Here is a 6,000-nt window from a genome sequence, read left to right as displayed (position 1 = left end):
GGACATTGACTTCAATGGGGCCAGGATTTCACCTCTAACTTTATATAAATTATTTGATGCTGACACTATACAAGAAAGAATAGATGAAAATGAATAAACAACAACATTTAAGACTTACTGCCACCAAATTCTTGTTGCAAATTGTTTGGTTAGCAAATTCTCCACATCTAGAAGAGAACACACTTGGACAGGTTCGTGAGCGGGTTAGAAAGGTAGCGGATTCCTTTACCAGTTAGCAAACACCAAAGAGATAGTGATGTGGATGAACTATATTTTCTGACCCATACGCTTTACGGCAGAGAATATATACATTTTGGTTTGGCAGTGCAAGGCATTTCCCAAGAGAAGTCAAAAGCAGTTCTATGGCCTGTGGTATGCAGGAGATCAAATTAGATTATTACAGTGGTCCATTCTGGCCTTTGAATCTATGAACCTTCAAACAAGCAAGTAATCAGTATTTCATTGATTCAAAATAGCTTTCCTTCTTAGAATGCATCACTGAGCACAACATGTAGTTCTATTCAAGAAGATGGCCTGTGGTTTGCATGCTTACTAGAGGTCCAGTAGGTGAATGCTGCACTCAAGAAGCGTCTGAACACAAGTACCAGAAGTGCCATCAGATGCCATTCTGTCTCCTCAAGAAAGTTCTGGAACGGCATCCTAGAATTTCCCAGCAGGACTCAAACACTGTATAGCTCAAACATTCAACCTGAAGATCTGAAATGAAGGGAATTAATGTTTATGCTTCATCAAATATCTTAAACTGAAGACCCAAAAAGTAGCCAAAATTTACTACATATGAAACACCTTTGGGGGAAAGATTTGTCTCAACAAAATAGTGGAGCAATGAATGTAAACATCTTTGTTGAATAGAGAAACAATATTTTGGATCATGAAATTCATCGTATCTCAAATTAACTGTCTCATTTTATGGTATACTCTAGTGTGTTTCATTAGGTGGATACACCACCAACCAGAATATTTATAGGAGTAGCAAAGGGGTAGTTTTGTATTTGTCCTCTCACTATATTGTTCCTGAGTTATGGAAATATTAACCATATCCTGCATGTCAGACATAATCAATGGCCAGTTAACATCCCATTTAGCAAAGAGTTTATGCAACCCAGTATGACACACTCAGGACAAGTGCATCCGACGAAGTGGGTATTCAACCACGAAAGCTCATGCTCCAATACGTCTGTTAGTCTATAAGGTGCCACAGGACTCTTTGCTGCTTTCACTGATCCAGACTAACACGGCTACCCCTCTGACTCAGGACAAGTAATGTCTTCAGCACCAAAATACAATTGGTTTGTCTGTGCTAGCAACTCCACTTAGATATATTTACTGCAAGTTTTACTTTTATCTGTCTTTCTGATCACCAGAAAATGAATTTCTCTTACAGCCAGGAGACCCTTGAAAGGTTCTAAGTTATTAGGCAGTATAAAACTCTTCAAAATGTTCTAATAGTTTGTGGGGGAAGAAAGCACATTTCAAATGAAAGAGTTTGTTTTTTTCCCCCTAGGACATATTGAACAAAATAAAAAAATAAAAAAGAGAGAGAGAGAAATGTTCTAGTTTTGTAGAGTACAGGCCAGATCCTGCTCTGTGTTCAAGTTCCTCTCAGGATTGGGTGGTGGTGGGTCATCAGGGAGCCAGTTACAGCTTCCTGTTAAACTGTTTATGCCAGGTGGGAGTTGAAGTAACCGTTTGCGTAACCATTATTAAGATTCCATTTTTTTAAAAAAATCAGCCATGAAAAGTATTTCCAGGACAATATAATTTCTCATACAAGGAGCAATTTTGTGTTACTTTCTACAAGTTATTATTTTTATAACTATTATTATATATTATAATAGGCAAGCACTGTTCAGGTTTATAAACAAAATATACAAGACCATCAATACAGTTTCCATCTCTCTTGGTCTCAGGTTTACAAAGAAATGAATCCTTTCATGGAGTTCATGCGATCATATGCCCAAGCTAACAAAATGCCTGAGTGAATTCCCACACTCAGTGCCATAAGCTCTCAAGAAACTTCTGTAGTAAAAGGAGAGAAAAGAGAAAGACCAAGTTCAGCTCAAATACTAGGCTAGAAAGAGGTACCCTTTACAATAAGGGTATATCATAAATTAAAGTCTTTAATCTGAGTGGCTCCAGAGTCTATAGCCTAGTTATAGCACTCACCTGGGATTCAGGAGACTGGGGTTCAAGTTCCTACTCAGGCAGAGCACCGACTTGAAGCTGAGTCTCCCACTTCAAAAGAGCCCTGTTTGTCCCAGTGTGGAATAGGAAAACCCTGCCAATTTTTGAAGGCAGTGCTACATGTCAAGCTAAAGAAATGTTCTGTGAAGACCCCTCTAGCCATTAGTCATCAAGGTCAGCATGATGGCCACTAAGATTAATTGGCTCTGAAATGCCCACTGGAAATACCTGCAAATATATTTTGGAGTCCAGCCATGCCAATACATAAATTTCACCATTCAAACATCTGAGATTTTTGTGCTAGGCAAAACAGGTAGTTTCCTTTTATAAAAAAGCTGAGCTGTGTAATAACACCCCCTGGGGTGCTGCACAGATACGCCCCAATGCTTCTACAATGCAGAGGCACAACATGCCAAGCATGGTAATCAGGTAGTGCATGTCCTCCTACGCCAGGCCTTTGATAACTAATGCATATTCAACAGTCCTGTTTAAATAAATACAACTCTTCTTAGAAACATCATTCTGTCAGAAATTCCCCATATGAAAATGGTCTAACCAGCAGTGAAATGGTATCCATGCAGTGAGCATGTCGATTGGACAGGCAGTCCTCTAATATTACCCTCCCACTGATGAATCATCTTAGCCAACTCCACTGTTAAAAGTGGATAGACACCATTCAGGAAAACATAAAAGCTCACCTGCTATAGGGACTTCACCGATGTGTCAGATGCTGGCTCTTTGAAGCAATCAATCTTTTCTTGTAATTGTCCTCAGTGAGGGTACTAAGCATGGTACCTGCATTCATACATTTTCTAAATAAGAGGCTTGCTAAAACTCCCAGCTCCCTGCTGGATCCCTGACACAACCGATTAACCACCACATCCACTCCAGCAACAGACTACCAAGCTAAAATTCTCCTCCACTCAAAATGTGAACCAGGAGTTACACTCATGAATGGCACTAGCCATTTTAAGTCTAGGAAACACCTGCTTTATTTCCTCTCGCCAATTTTCAGTCAAATACTAATACTGGCAAAAAAGCTGGTATTTATATGTGAACTGAATAAAAAGTTTTAATAACTAGAGGCTGAGCAGTGAAGGAGACACTAGAATTTTCACCTCCATCAGAAAAACATTTTTAAAGAGGCTTGCATTTAAATCAGTTTAGCTACATTTTAGTGGCATTAAGGCTATTTCCTAGTGTCTTTTTTCTTGTCCTCCAGTAACAAAAGTAGACTCTAAAAAAGGAATCGATTTGGAGTCAAGGAAAGATTCCCATGACCTCAGCGGGAATTGGATCAAGCCCATACAGCAATGCTTCCATGGGCTCCTCAGGAGGAAAGAGAGCATCCCACTGGCTGAATTCCCAAAGGTAGATCATAAAAATACTTAGCCCATACAGTAATTTTTACCTGGAGATCTCAGAGGGTTTCACAAAAGAGGACAGCAGTCATGCCTGCGGGAGGTCCAGCCGAGCCGCGGGACCAGCGGGCTGTCCGCGGTCATGCCTGCGGCAGGTCCGGTCGTCCCGGGGCTCCGGTGGACCTCCCGCAGGCATGACTGCGGCAGGTCCGCCGGCCCAGCCTGCAGCCCCCCCGGGAAAGGGCCGCCCCACGCGCGTGCTTGCCACGCTGGGGTCTAGAGCCGGCCCTGCCTGCGGGAGGTCCACTGGAGCTGCGGGACGAGCGCCCCCTCCGCAGTCATGCCTGCGGCAGGTCCGGTCGTCCCGGGGCTCCGGTGGACCTCCCGCAGGCATGACTGCGGCAGGTCCGCCGGCCCAGCCTGCCGCCCCCCCGGGAAAGGGCCACCCCACGCGCGTGCTTGCCGCGCTGGGGTCTAGAGCCGGCCCTGGTTGTTAGGGAACTGGGATCTGGTCCCATGCTCATGGGTCCTGCTTTCCTTGACAGTTCTGGGATAAAAAAAAAAAAAAAAAAAAAAAAAAAAAAAGAGGACACATATTATGCTCTCCATTTTGCAGGTGGGGAAACTAAGGCACAGAAGTGTGAAGTGATTTGCCCAAGATATTATAGAGCAGGCCAGTAACAGAGCTGAGGACAGAACCAAGGTCTCCTAAGTCAGTCCCATGGTCTAGTCACTGGAGTGGGATCTCTCCTTCCCTTTGTGGTTCCTTTGCTCCCCTCCACACTATACAAACAGAGGGGAGCATAAAGGTGTTCGTGAAAGAAAGCAAATTAAGACTCAGGCTGCAAGTTCCTCTTCAGCTATCTACTGCTCCTGAAATTCTATTCATCTGCAATCAATGATGTGCCACATTTATCATAGATTTCAGACTAGTGCAAAATACTATTTAATGAGATCCTGCCAGGTACTAGCATTTTATAAAGATTAGCAGCTGTCAGCACATTCTCAATAAAACATGCAACACTTTGTACCTTGATGTTTCCCTTTAAGGGCTATTGTCTGCGATGCTTCTCATGAATTGGAAAAATACATGTGAAACTATATTTTAAAAATCATATAAGTAGAATTTGGCTTTTGTGACAAATACTTTTTTGAGAGGAGACAAATGGCAGTGCTATAAAGAGGGGTTCACTGCAATTGGGCTCATAATTCTGCTGGCTTAGACAACAGGCTGTAACTTGAAGAACATTAGACATTCTGTACTCACTCCACCTCCCACAGTAAAAGAATGTTATGGTAGCAAAGGGAGCAAGTCAAAAAATTACAAAGTTATGGTTGCCTGCTTATGCCTACAGTGACTAATAAAGAATACAAAACTATTTGTGATTAAAAAAAATTTGCATGATGCACACATGGGGGCCCTAGAAACCCCAAGACTGTCCATCAGTTTTTGTGCATCGTAGTTCACGACAGATTTAGAAGCTAGCAGCCAATCACGCACAATTGAAAAATGAGATTTCAAAGGAACAAAGAATTTTCTAAATGAGCATCTCATTCTATTCAGTTAATACTGTAATGAATTGGTTTGTGTGTGTGTGTATGTATATATATATATATATATATAAATAAAACATTGCCACCTTCTGGATGCAATTAGAAATGCTTACTGAGGGCCATAGATAATTTATTATTATTTATATTATTGCAGTGTCTCAAAACAGCTGAAGATTTCCCAATCGTTTTATGTGGTAAGGGCCTGTGTTTTTTTAGAGCATGAATTCTAGCTTCTCTGGCACTGCAAAGTGCTAAACAATCAAAAAGTCTGTAGCATTAATGACAACCATAAAGTTCTGGGCAACCATGGATTTGTTAAACAATACAAATAAGTTTTAATACATGTAAGCAAGACAATCTGATGAGATTAAATTATTAAAAATTGCCTTTTAAGAAGATTTTAGTTAGAAGCAGAGGTTGCATCCTTTTGTTTAAGTCTTTAATTCACTGAAAACTTCACAAATGTGAAAATATCCCAGACTGCAGTCCCTTCTATGGTAAAATTACATCATAAATACTCCTTTGAATTATGGCTCCAAATGTTTGGGAGCATTAAATAGGAGTAGGTAGCATTCACTAGGAGTGTCAGTGGTTCCTTTCTGCCCTTGAATACCTTTTCAAATATATAATAAAAAGCATCAGACAGAGGGGAAAAAACACACCAGGCAAGATAGGAAACATTTAACATCTTGCTTTGAATGCTACATCCACATACATTGATGTTAAATGCTGAATGCAAAAACAGAAAGGGGGGGGCAACTTGCCTTCTCAGTTGATACATAGAGCCCCTGCTTCAAAGAGTAAGTGGAATGACTGGGTTTATGTCAACGGTAGGAGGAAGAGATGGAATCAGAAGGTTCAGAATGGCAGCCTGAGGGAA

This window comes from Mauremys mutica, chromosome 6, assembly GCF_020497125.1.
Source record: "Mauremys mutica isolate MM-2020 ecotype Southern chromosome 6, ASM2049712v1, whole genome shotgun sequence".
NCBI classification, from domain to species: domain Eukaryota; kingdom Metazoa; phylum Chordata; order Testudines; family Geoemydidae; genus Mauremys; species Mauremys mutica.
This window is presented reverse-complemented; position numbering follows the sequence as displayed.